The sequence below is a fragment of the Hyperoodon ampullatus genome (genome assembly GCF_949752795.1).
Source record: "Hyperoodon ampullatus genome assembly, chromosome: 1".
NCBI classification, from domain to species: domain Eukaryota; kingdom Metazoa; phylum Chordata; class Mammalia; order Artiodactyla; family Ziphiidae; genus Hyperoodon; species Hyperoodon ampullatus.
Genome location: NC_136914.1, coordinates 192138234 through 192151331, shown reverse-complemented (window position 1 = coordinate 192151331; position 13098 = coordinate 192138234).

The window sequence follows — 13098 nt, the reverse complement described above, 5'->3', positions numbered from 1 at the left end:
CTTCCTTCTTAGAACTGCTTTTGCTGCATCCCATAGGTTTTGGGTCATCGTGTTTTCATTGTCATCTGTTTCTAGGTATTTTTTGATTTCCTCTTTGATTTCTTCAGTGATCTCTTGGTTATTTAGTAGCGTATTGTTTAGCCTCCGTGTGTTTGAATTTTTTACAGATTTTTTCCTGTAATTGATATGTAGTCTTATAGCATTGTGGTCAGAAAAGATACTTGATACAATTTCAATTTTCCTAAATTTACCAAGCCTTGATTTGTGACCCAAGATATGATCTATCCTGGAGAATGTTCCATGAGCACTTGAGAAGAAAGTGTATTCTGTTGTTTTTGGATGGAATGTCCTATAAATATTAAATAAGTCTATCTTTTCTAATGTGTCACCTAAATCTTGTGTTTCCTTATTTATTTTCATTTTGGGTGATCTGTCCATTGGTGAAAGTGGGGTGTTAAAGTCCCCTACTATTATTGTGTTAGTGTCGATTTCCCCTTTTATGGCTGTTAGCGTTTGCCTTATGTATTGAGGTGCTCCTATGTTGGGTGCATAAATATTTACAATTGTTATATCTTCTTGGATTGATCCCTTGATCATTATGTAGTGCCCTCTTTGTCTCTTGTAATAGTCTTTATGTTAAAGTCTATTTTGTCTGTTATGAGAATTGCTACTCCAGCTTTCTTTTGATTTCCATTTGCATGGAATATCTTTTTCCATCCCCTCACTTTCAGTCTGTATGTGTCCCTAGGTCTGAAGTGGGAGTCTTGTAGACAGCATATGTATGGGTCTTGTTTCTGTGTCCATTCAGCAAGTCTATGTCTTTTGGTCGGAGCCTGCCTTCTCCAGCTTAGGTGTTCTGGAAAACCCTTTCCTGCCCCAATCCACAGTTGTCTGAGAAGAGCTTAAAAATCAGACTCCATCACTCAGGAATATGTCTACTATTTGTCCCTTTTATGGATAAGAGTAAGCGAAGACAAAGTTTGTCATTACATTTTGTTGTGTTTTGGTGGTAAAATCCCAGTGTCAGACACAAATTCAGACATATCTCTTTGTCAGATTTTTGGATTCATAAATACCAAGTGGAAAATTCTAAAGCTGCGTAAAGTGTCTCATTTCAGGACTATCCAAATGCAATATTAATATTATGGTATGATGTCCTTCTTCCCACCCCCTAGTACTCACTGCTAGGGCTGAGTTGTTTTTAGCTAGAACTAGCTCTATTCAGATGGTCCCCACATTCCTAACTGAATGCCCTCTCTTAGGAGCAGGGGCCTGAGCTCCAAGGAAACCTTGGGATAAACGTGGGGATGGAAGTCAGAGAACACTCAGCAATTTGCTGTATTCAAAAGGGAACTCAGAGGAGAGGACAGTCAGGTCAAAAAGACTTTGCTGGGATTTCAGAGTGTTTCTGAAGAGTGGAATAGGACACGGAGATTGGAGTGATGCTTCTTGGAGAAATAGATCTACTTGAATGGATTGGTGACTTTGTCTGTGAGTGGAGAAAGAGCTGGTAAGCTGCAAGCTTTACTTTTTTACATAAAAGTAAAAATTTTTCTTAAGCATCATATCCTGCATTTTAACGTTAAACGTAAGGAATTGATGGATTCCCTGAATATTGAAAACACTGTTCTATCACTAGAAATGCATTTAAATTCATCTTTCTTTAGTTATTAGAGTGGTCTGCTATCAGCATATTTTGCAAAAAGTGCCTATTTCCTGAAGGATTAGAGGCATTCGTTCATTATCAAAGTCCAGGCAGAGTTGATCATTTACCAACATTCACGTGAGAGACGTTTACTGAGCACCTGCTATGCCCTTGGCACTTAATAGACACTGGAGATACCATGATGAACAGTCAGGGTCCCTGCCCTAGCCTAGTGAGAAAGGTGGGTATAATGAAAGAATCATACACTATCACAAATACTGAAAAGTACTATGAGGGGAAGGTTGAATGCTCTTAAAGTACATACTGAGATCTAGTTGGGAGGGAGTGTGGTGCTCAGGAAAGCCTTCCAAGAAGTTGATCATCTCAGAGATCTGAAAAATCTGAGTGGGAGTAAACCAGCCAGAAAAGGATGATAAGAGATGAAACCAAAAGATCTGAAAGTTTCCTTTGCACAATAAGACAATACGCTATTCTGGGCGGGTTGTTTCCCTTCAAATAGAGACATCAAAGTCATATTGAGGCAGAGTGATGCTCAGGTTACAACATGTGTTTAGGCACAGTTGATGACCCAAACATACCAGAATGTGGAAATATTTGTTTCTTACAAAGCAGTTTTTTTTTTTTTTTTTAAAGATGGAATATTGGCACTAAAGTCAAGAAAGTTTTTCAGGAGATAAGTGGCAGGGCATACAGGGAATTGGAAAAAGCTATTTTAATTTTATGGAAATAATGTGTCCCCATTTCCCCCACTCCCATCACTTAGGATTATACTTGTTGGTTCAACCATCCAGATCCTACTTTTAAATTGTCTTGAGTACCATTCAATGTGAGGGAAAAGATCCTAATGCAACGTAGATAATAATTTTCCAACCCCCTAAACCTTTATGTTTTCTGGGATGTTTCTTTTTATTCAGAAGTATCTTCTACCCAGACACATTTTCCGTCTGTATGTAGTCTGGGAAAAAAATAAAATAATGTAGTGTTTTACCACCAAATGCCAAACCCATATAAAGTTCTGATGGACAGAAACTTTTCCTTCTGTATGTCTGGGAAATCTTCCATCCACATCCACTTTCCAAGAAAAAGACTTTAAAAGGGGTGAATGAGGTATAGGGATCTGTAGAATTTCCACAACACATACACATTTCGTTACTAGAAAAGAGGACAGAAATTCCTAAATCAGCAGTTGCCTGAAACATTTTTAGCAGAGCCTCATTCCAGGCCAGCCAGTGAGAATTAAGCAGGAAAAGACTTTCTGTGACTCAGAAGCTGCCTTCCCTTATAAAGTCAAGGTTCTCCCAAGTGGTATTTTGACTACTTTTGGAGGAGGGGTTGCCTACATCCAGTTCGCTGAAGAAGCCAGAATTTTTTGTTCCTCTCTACCAAAAAAGTACTCCATCAACAAATATGTGCGCAAGATACAGACCCTGCCTGCATTCTTTCAGGTCAGCGGAGTGCCTGTGTTACCAGCATCCACAGCTGGTTTTTGGGTAAAGTCTTCGTTGTCATGGGTTCAGGAAAACAAACATGTTTTATTGCTCTATTATGAATTTTAAACCCAAGGTGACCAAAGACCCTGCCTGAAGTCTTCCTGGGTTCCTGTGCCTGTGAGGAATCATTTATATTACATATAAGAAAATTACTGCAAAATAAAGAATTTCATTAATGCATAGATGTGACCATTATGGAAACATAATTAAATATTGTGATTAGTCAGATAGTCTGGATAAATGAGAGTTGCTAAATCTAACATATCTGAGTTAGAAGTTTTTAAAAACTTACATATAGATTTACTATACAACATGCAAGCTGTCCACAAATAATTATATATACAACCCTACTGAATTGAATGCTTTATTTCTGAAGAACTGTCAGGACCATGCCACACCTTCAGGTCACAACTGAAAAATCTCAATTATTGTTATATGCTACACCAAAAAAAATAAACAGTTGTTATTTGGACACTATAGTTTGAATTCTGGATAAAATATAAGATTGCAGTATGATGATAATACCAACAAAATCTTGAGATTCATTTAAAAAACTCAAATTTATATTTATTTCTAGTAAGGTCCCAAGTTAGGGGATGGGGGAAAATTGTCAACCATCTTCCTATTTTTTAATTTAGTGATGATTAAAATGGGTTCAGAGTATAACCTTTAAAAATTGTGAATCACTATGTTGCACACCTGTAACTTACAAAACATTGTACATCAACTATACTTCAATAAAAGAAAAAGAATAAATGCATAAGGTAATCAGATATATCACCAGAAAAATAAAATAAACTGGATTTAGGGATGTGAAGCTTCATGGCTTCTGGACTGGCTGAAGTATTCACAGAGATTCAGCCTTTTTTTTTTTTATTGGCCTTTATAAGACATGGCCTATGATAAGAAAATTATGAAAAAATTTGTTCTACTTTATACATTTATCTTTAATCTTTGAAAGTTTAAGAAACAAGGGTTCTTAGGCTTATTTTTGTTTGTGTTTGAAGGTTGCCAAGATGTGCTTCATTTGCAATTTGGGTTCAGGTAATGTGGATTGTGGTCAAATGCATATAAGAATGGAACAGTGCTGAGGAACATTCTATTGAAAGTCACCAGAATTCAGTATTCCACTGCGTTCTCCTGTCAGTACTCACAACAATTTGATGGAGTAGATGTTACAATATTCCTGTTTTACAGATGAGAAAACTGAGGGGCTGAGATGCTGGATAATTTGCCCAATGACTCAAATTAGCTTGTGTTTGAGTCACAACTGACTGGTATTTGAATCCAACTTAATTCCGAAACCCATATGCTTTCTCCTACTTTATGAAGCTTTTCATCACATACAGTGAGAGTTTTGGCCTGTTCCAACTATCTCAAATTCCAATCAGGTTTTAAAGAATTGGGAGTTCCTCAGCCTGAAATTACCCTATAGGGTCTCAATTTTGTTGGAAAAGGAAGTGAATGCCTTGAATTCCAAATTGTAGCATTTAGACTTCTTAAAGCATCCGAAGATATCTCATGGGGCCCTTCCTGTTCACTTTCTTTTCTAGGGACTAAAAATGTGTCTGATGCTAGAGAGAGAGTGTTGTGTAAGCTCCCGGCCGATCTCGGCACACAGCCTGCCCTCCCTCAGTGCCAATCAAGCCACGTTTTCTCTCTATGGAATCATCTCACTCAAACCTCAGGATCATCTTACAGAACCTTAAGTTTCCAAAGCTTCCCATGGCACTCTGGACAACAAACATTTAAGCATCTCCCGACACCTGATATTCAGCTGAATTAATCCTCCTTTAGGTGACAGCTTATCATATGCCCCCTGGATTGGCACTTTATAGTTTTCAAGACACTTGGGTAGTTTATGTCTTTCTGTAAATTCTACCAGCTCAGGAACCCAGTGCAGTGGTTGAGCCAGTGTCGTTGTCATTTTGCAAGTGAGGAGACTGGGGTGCAAGTCACACACAGCCAGTGGATAATAAGGTACCAGCTCTTGGGGCAGAATTTCAGCCACTGTATCTGGGTCACACTTTCCTTCTGTGAAAACTATCAACCTCTTTAGCCTATTACCTCATAGATGCCATCAGGCCAGTTTATACTGTATATTTTCAGATTGAATATTTCAATCAGAGATAAGTGGAAGTAAAAAGGACATTGAAATATATAGGCCCAGGGCTTCCGTGGTGGCACAGTGGTTGAGAGTCCACCTGCCGATGCTGGGGACACGGGTTCGTGCCCCGGTCCGGGAAGATCCCACATGCCGCGGAGTGGCTAGGCCCGTGCGCCATGGCCGCTGAGCCTGCGTGTCCAGAGCCTGTGCTCCGCAACAGGAGAGGCCACAACAGTGAGAGGCCTGCGTACCACACACACACAAAAAATATATATATATATACATATACATATATATATATATATATATATATAGGCCCACACACTTATAGTTATGGATGACAAATCCAAGGTCACAGGGGTTAGTGAACTGTTCAAAGCCACACAAACAATTAGTGACAGAGCCTAAAATAGAACAAAGACTTCTGGTCTTGCCTAGTTGCCTTCCCCTGTCTCTGTGTCTGCTCTCTGGAGACATGTGCCTGGGACATGTAATCTAACGAGAGATGATAATGATAGTAATGAACCAACCTACACAATTTTCCTATACTTTCGATACTTCTATGTCACATTATCTCCCTACACTCTGCTCCAGTGCTTCTGGGTTGCTCTTGTTTAAATGCACATCTTCAAGCCCCACCTCAAAGAATCTGTTTCAGGTGAACCCCAGGAATGTTCATTTTGAGAAACCAATGAGTAGTTCCAATGGCTAAGGTTCTATAAACTTAGGCCACGCTTTAAGAAACTCTGCTCTAACTCACTATTTTCAAGGACTGGGTTGGGAAATGCATTGGTTAACTACACTTAAGCCTTACTTTTTGTAAGGCTGTCCCAGAGACCAGTTATAATGGTGATCAGTAATCGGTTAGCAGCAAGTCAACCCAAACCAGTGGTGTATCATAAAATAGCGACTCCTCCAATGAGTCTGTTGTTCCTTTAGTAAAAAGTTCCTCTGCTCAACAATCCTGGGAAAATCTGCCCCTTGCAGCAGAAGTGCAAAGGGAAGCCTAATAGCCACCCTTGGCTGCTTTGCTGAGTAACCTGACCTCCCAAACTGTGTGGTCCAGCCTGCTTGGCCGAGGGCTCTGTTCTGGGCATTGGTTTGCTTCAGCGGCTGTGTACTGATACAGTTAGTGTGCCTGACCTCCTAAGGCTGCGATACTAGACAGCCACACTGTTTAAGAGAAAGAGGGCCATGCTAGAATGTTGTAATAACCCTGAAATGTGCTAAAGAAAGCCTGGAGCCAGAGCACTTCCTTATCGTATGCATCTTATCTGTTCTTTTCTTTAAAAAGTTAGGAAAACTTTCTGAAAATAACAATGTTATTTTCAATGTCTGAGATGGTCATTGCAGTTCTTTTAAGGTTTGGGGGAAATAGGAAGTTGCTTAACTGCATTCCTGAGTTCCCACTCTGTGTGGAAAGACTCTGTGCCCTCGGGGAATAATGAACACACAGGCTGCCTGTAAAAGTTGGCAAGCTAATGGTGGACGCAGGGCACACATGAGAAAATGTAGAGGCTTATAACAAGGAAATGTGATGAGGGAATCACTGGAGTGATAGAACATGCTCCACGTGGAAAAATTAATCTAAGAAGCTTTATTTGAGCAGGCTTTTGAAATAAGGCAGGAACCTGATTTAGCAGAATAAGAAGTAGGAAGGTATCTCAGGCTCTGGAAGTTGGATGCATGAGGGCTCTGAGGCAGAACGGTCTAAATTTGAAGGAAAGAGGAAACTCAGGACATTAAAAATGTTTGTAGGGCTTCCCTGGTGGCGCAGTCGTTGAGAGTCCGCCTGCCGATGCAGGGGACACGGGTTCGTGCCCCGGTCCAGGAGGATCCCACATGCCACGGAGCAGCTGGGCCCGTGAGCCATGGCCGCTGAGCCTGCGCGTCCGGAGCCTGTGCTCCGCAACGGGAGAGGCCACAACAGTGAGAGGCCCGCACAAAAAAAAAAAAAAAAAGTTTGTAAAGCTTGAAGTGGAAATTGCAAGGGGGCAGCAAATGGGAGGCGTGGAAGGAAGCCTCCTTTGAATGTTCTTGCTCTCCTGAGAGTTGAATTCTTACAGCAACATAGAAAGAAAGAGGCCTATTGGTACAAGATATGTAGATACTATATGTATATATGAAATATTCTTAATTGAGAGCATCTCCTTCACTGGATTTGTTGCCCTTTTGCCTGCTCTTCTGTGTGTCATGTAAAGTATTGTTTTAAACAAACCCTTGATAGCAATTCACACTTCTGCTCCTCTCTTTTTAAAATTAATAATCTATTGAAATACTGTAGGATGGAGTCCCAGGGAGCACTGGAATTGTGATTGGACTGGTTGTTATTATTTTGTACCTCAGTTTACAAACTGAAGTCCCCCAGAAAGGATTGCCTTAGCCTCCTTAAATTTTTCCTTAATGTGAATTAATTGCCATCATTTAAAAATCAGGGGATTGTCCATAAAAATTGCAATTTGCCTTCTCTTAAAAAGTGGAAAACCAAGCAACTCTGAACTACCATATCAACAACAGATGAGAGTTGAATGGGAGAGGACCCCTTTACAGGATACCTGGGTTCCCTGTTCAACAAAGTTATCACTTGGCTTTTTTAGTCATTTTTGCCTCTCTAGGCATTTAGATTTGCAAAACTTGCTGTAGATTTTGGGACATAGATGACCAACATATGGCAAAAATGTCATATATAAGATTGTGCACACCTAAAAAAATTAGGAAGTAGAGAGGTCAATCAATGCAGAAGTTGCTCTGTTGTTAGTTCTGTTGTTAATATCTTCTGGAGCATCATCAGCAAAGCCTAGTCTCAAAGCTTGTGATTTTTATTGAATGGTAATGCCAAGTACTTTCTCACTGAGATTTAGCAAACACTGTCTAAAGATAAAGGCAAAGAGGATATGGAAGAGAATGTCAGAACTAGAAGAAAACCGAGAGGCAAAAGAGCTCAAACTTTCATTTCAGAAATAAGTTCTTGAGGGCTTCCCTGGTGGCGCAGTGGTTGAGAGTCCGCCTGCCAATGCAGGGGACACGGGTTCGTGCCCCGGTCCGGGAAGATCCCACATGCCGCGGAGCGGCTGGGCCCGTGAGCCATGGCCACTGAGCCTGCGCGTCCGGAGCCTGTGCTCCGCAATGGGAGAGGCCACAACAGAGAGAGGCCCGCGTACGGCAAAAAAAAAAGATATAAGTTCTTGAGATTCGGTGATGGAGAGATCTTGTCCCTAGTCACTGTAGCTTCTTGGTGGCAGATTCAGAACTGTGGAATTCCCATATCAGAGGTCTTTCTTTTGCACAGTGGCTACTCCCGGCTTGCCTGCACTAAGTTTTCTTCTGAAGTGTGTAAATCAGCCAAATTGGGAAAAGGATCACACTATAATAGCTGCATGTTGCATATTTGTAACAGGAGATATTATTATTATTGATCTTTCTCATTTTTTAAGGAACAGAGGTGGGCAGTATCATTCATCCAAGAAACTTAGTATGGTGTCACTCATACTGCAGCCAAAGACTGGAGAGCCAAACAGTAAATGGGTACCTAAAAATCTCTTCAAATTTCCCACATAGTACAGGAATCCATTCTAGAATAGCCCTGAAACCATTTTGCTTCCAATTAATTAATTCAATGGACAAGGTGTTCTCTACCCCATAAGGCAATTTGTCCTCCGTGTTATTGGGTTGTTAGAAATTTTAACCTAAGTTTCTAGATAAGGGGGAATGAAATCTGTTTTCTCGTAGATGTGACCCATAGTTGCTAGTTATATTTTCTCAAGAAACATGTAGACACCCACTCTCCTCCTAGATATCACTTCAGGCCATTAGGCAAACCTCACGTCTCCCCAGGATCCTTTCTTTTGACTAAGCCTTCTTGGGTACCCAGAGCCATTCCTGTCTGTGACCAGGCTTCTGGGCCACTCATAATCCTCACCATCATGAGGATTCTCACCAGCCATTTCCTTGATTATTAACATGTAACACTTTGCCGATCAATGCCTTGAGAAACCAACAGGTTGAGTCTCTAACTGCAGTTTGCTAAAGCCAAACTGGGATCCAGGTTGCAGAGACTTTCTCTGGTTTATAAGCAGCAATAATAAAAGACTTTCCCCTTGGTGTAGCAGTTTGTTACTAGTTCAAGGCTTGTGTTAAGGACAAATGAGTCTCTGAATTACCTTTTACACCATAAACTCTCTCAACAGTTCATGTGCCCAAAGTCTTGCTATTGGTTTCAGCTTCAGCTTGCCTTCCCTGTATCGTTTTTCTGAAGTCAGCGACTTTCATAAAGGTACTTCCCAAGTAGGAGCATGGTTGCTTCTCACCTGTTGTATGTGTACTACGTCCTTCAGATAACTTTGGGAATGACTCCTTCCTCTAAGAATACAGCTGACCTAATCCTTTGCTTTACCCTCAGGTCCAAAGTCATACACACTTGTGTTTGAATCCTAAATACATCACTCAGTAATGGTGTGACCTTGGGTTAAGCTCAGCTGCAGTTTCCTAATTTAAAGAATGGATATATTAGTAGTACAACTGAAGCCTGATACATGCCAGTAACTTAATAAATGTTCGCCATTGTTGTTGTTAATGCTATTGTAGCTCTGAGGTGCCCTGTACTGCTCATGTGCCACGAGACCCTCTTCCCACAGCCCTAAATACCCCAGGATCCTGGGCCCCCATGACACTATTCCTCTGGTTGACGTAGCTGATACTTTCTCTTCTTTAGCTGACTCCTCAGCAGTGTCTAGCACTCCCGTCCAAAGCACTGTATATATTCTCCTTGGTATGGCTTTTTTCTCCTCCAGCATGCTGGGTTCCAATTCCAAAACACTCCATGCTGGTAATATCAACAATTCTATATTTATCCAATGTTTTGTGTCTAGAGGATCCAAGACTTGGTTTCTAGACTAAATAAGTGACTATCAGTCAGTCTCCACAGGAGTCCAGCAAATCCAACCGTCCACCATGTCATCCACACTCAGACAGTCAGAGAGTCATCAAGCTGGAAGGAACCCCAGGACATCAGGTGATTCTGCCCTTCGGCCCAGGGATTCCCAAATTTCAGTTTGGATAAGCATCATTGGGGGTCCTATCAAAAATAGATTTCATGGGCTTCCCTGGTGGCGCAGTGGTTGAGAGTCCGCCTGCCGATGCAGGGGACACGGGTTAGTGCCCCGGTCCGGGAGGATCCCACGTGCCGCAGAGCAGCTGGGCCCGTGAGCCATGGCCACTGAGCCTGCGCGTCCGAAGCCTGTGCTCCGCAATGGGAGAGGCCACAACAGAGAGAGGCCCACTCTCAAAAAAAAAAAAAAAAGAGAGAGAGAGAGAGAGAGAGAGAGAGAGAGAGGACACAGAGCTAGTGGTAGCTCTAGAACATGAACTCTGAATCAAAATCCCTTGTGTATTGCTCTACAATTTTTTGCCTTTGTACAAAGACAAGGACTGAAGGCTGATTTTCACTGCATTTCCTCCTATGCTGCAGGTTGTTTCTCTCACATTTAGTGTGCCAAGTGTCTTCTCTTATGGGACATTCCTTCAAACTTCTCAGATTTTGAAATAAATGAGAGCACTGCGAAAATAAACACCATCTACTGAGTATTAGCATATCCCCAAAATACCTGCATTTACCTTCCCCAGGAGGTGTCAAATCAAATTTTCAAAAAAAATTTCTGATTTGCTCAAGCAAAGAACAGAACGGAGTCCAGCAAATCCCTGCAGATGTGGCTGGAATGGCCATTGTGCCAGCATGGGCTGGGTGAGTTTGTCTGCTGGAGCTGTCTTAGGAGAACTCAGCTTTTGATTCTGACAATTCCAGAACCTGGAGAATTCTGAGAGTTAGAAACAGAAAGGATGCCTTGCTCTCATTGAGTCTCCTCAGGCAAAATGAATTCTATGAGCTGAACAAAATAGTTAATGAGTGTGATCAGTCTAGAGAAAACAATTTCTACAGCCCAAATTTTCAACTGCAGCAGAAAATCATTTTCCTTGCCAGACATCCATATTATGTGGCTGTTTGCCAATACTGACACAGCCAAGTGAAATCCACATGGTACTGGAGATAAAGATTAATCAAGAAATCATTAGGCGATTATTGAGCACTCACTGCTTACTCAGCTCTGGACTGAGGATTAAAATTGTCCCAGATCTCAAGGAATTTACAATAAATATCATTGGATAATGCTACCAAGATGTGTGTGCTGTTTGTAGAACCACATGTCTGGGCATGATTCTTGAACGTGCTTATAGCCTGGAATTTATTTTATAGTTTTCCTGAATGGCAACCAAGCCATCAGACACTACTGTTTTTCTAATTGCTCCATAACTTCTTGGATACATGACTGAGAACCCCAGAAGATATCTGGCCACTTGACTGGAGATGTCTCTGTACACACACACATACTCACCCAGTGCTGCTTTCTCTCACTGAGGAGACTTGGATGGGGTATGAAAGTATAAATCTCATACCCAGACAATGAGACCATTTAATCACTGGTTCAAAAATTTATTTTCAGTTAGAGGTCCTCCCTGGTTAGTGTCATAAATTTTTTTAAAGAAGGAAGGAAGGAAGGAAGGAAGGAAGGAAGGAAGGAAGGAAGGAAGGAAGGAAGGAAAAAGGAAAAAAACTTGTAAGAAAAACTAAACCTTGAATCATTGTCTTGTATATCTGTTCATGTCATCATAGTCTGATTGCTATCAGGGCTGTGAATGCACACTAGTAGAATCAAGGGAGAAAATGACATAAGAATCAGAACAGTGAACATCAAAACTCTTATTTTCAGGGTTTCCCTGGTGGCACAGTGGTTGGGGCTTCCCTGGTGGTGCAGTGGCCTGCCGATGCAGGGGACACGGGTTCATGCCCCGGTCCAGGAGGATCCCACATGCGGCGGAGCGGCTAGGCCCGTTAGTCATGGCCGCTGAGCCTGCACGTCTGGAGCCTGTGCTCTGCAACGGGAGAGGCCACAACAGTGAGAGGCCTGCATACTGCAAAACAAAAACAAAAACAAAACAAAACAAAACAAAAAAAAAACCCTTTTATTTTTGGTATTTAAAGAAACATTCACTACATAAACTGTCAGAGACTACACAGACACTGCTTGAGGCAGAAGTGGGAGGAGGCAGGATCCTACCTCTGCTCAAATTGCCCTCCCAATGAGGAAAATGTGGAATTTTTGCTTCACGTGTTCCCTGTGATAAAAACCACTAGATTAATTCCAAATGCCCAACTTTATGTTATATTGCATAGTCTTCAAGTTTGAACATTCACGCAGTTGTGTTTTCTGGTTGATAAAAACTAGAAACGGTTGACAAATCCTTGAAAAATACAGAGCAATCTGTTATCATTTAGTCTTAAGCCATATAAAATTATATAAGCATCAATGGTGCAATTTCTCAAAGATAAATGTGTGTGTGTGTGTGCATGTGTGTGTGTACCATAAATCAAATGGGTCAGACACAGTAACATGAGTGAAGGGCTGGCCACAGCTGTAAAACAGAGACATTCATCCCGGGATTTTTCTCATATGTCAGCAGAAATGCTCATGGTAGCCGTCAAAAATATTTCTATCACGAATTTAGTTAGAACCTTGGCTTGGCGAAGAGGAGCAGACAAATGTAAAACCATTGAAGTTATTTATTGTCACCTGGGAATGAGAGCTTAAGGTCAGACTGGTGTTTACTCACTATCTTCCTCTGAGAAATGCCTGGGTCACCTGTTATCTGTCACCTGTCAGGTGCGGCAGCGGGGCAAGAGGAGGCTCAGAGAGGCTTCCCTTAAACACGCCCTTTGCTCTCAGACTGCTTCTGTGACAGGTGCCTGCATGGACTCTGCTTGAAGGACAGCCCCTATCATG